Source organism: Fonticula alba (genome assembly GCF_000388065.1).
Source record: "Fonticula alba strain ATCC 38817 unplaced genomic scaffold supercont2.3, whole genome shotgun sequence".
NCBI classification, from domain to species: Eukaryota; order Rotosphaerida; family Fonticulaceae; genus Fonticula; species Fonticula alba.
In genome coordinates this window covers 1,977,856-1,978,674 of record NW_009242973.1, presented here as the reverse complement: position 1 = coordinate 1,978,674, position 819 = coordinate 1,977,856, and the positions used below count along the sequence as shown (strand labels likewise).

Below are 819 nucleotides of genomic sequence, written 5' to 3'. Positions count from 1 at the left end.
AGAACTGTGTCGATTGGTAGCGAGACAAAGAGAGGGGGGGGCGGAGGGAGAGAGAGGGGGGGGGGGCTGGGATGCCGGGTCTGGACCGCGGATCGAGTATCGGGGCGCGACAAAAAGTGCGGCGGATGGTAGTCGCGTTCGAGACGTGAGCCAGGTCGAGATCCCGCCGGAGGTGAATGTGTGAAGTGGGTGGGTGCGTGTGCGTGCATGTGTGTCTGTGTGTCCGTGTGTCCGTGTGTCCGTGGTGTGCCCCTGGACGCGCGCGCCAAAGGCGCGAAGGTCTGCGAATCTGGATCCCCGACGGAAGAATGAGGGGCACAATCGCCCCTTTTGCGATCGCAGAACATATCCAGAACCCCGAGGTGCCTGGCCAGCGCCCCGCCCAGCGGCGGGGGCTCCCGCCCGGGGCATCAGCTCTGGGAGAGGGGTGGGGGGGGGGCCGGGGAAAAGCTAACTGACTTGGGTCCCCCTGGGCAGCAGAGGGAGAACTCTCGTTTTTGCGCGCCGTCCTCGGGCCCGCTCCGGCACCGTGCAGTGTGAGGAGCTGCCGCCGGCGGGGCTCCCGATGCCCTGTGTGCTCCGGTCGGTGAAGGGAGAGCGAGAAAGCGGCAGCATTGCTCTCAGATGAGGAAGAGCGTGTGCTCTAACGGCCCCCCCCCCCACCGCCCGATTGGCGGGGGGGGGGGAACGCAGGGAGCCCGGGGGGGGGGGGGGGGGGGGGGGGGGGGCAAACGTCGGCGCGAGGGCCGCGGGCGCTCGTACGCCTGCGGTGAGCTGGCGTCCGGGGCATGTGCGAGCCGGCCGGCGGCATTACCAGGG

General features: G+C 69.5%; 1 protein-coding gene across 1 annotated transcript in view; it reads right to left on the bottom strand.

Moving 5' to 3' along the window:
• The window catches only part of H696_02201 (hypothetical protein), a gene marked incomplete at both ends in the record, with an annotated part of 5,653 nt that overhangs the window by 2,003 nt on the left and 2,831 nt on the right, over nt 1-819 (bottom strand). The window lies entirely within an intron of this gene.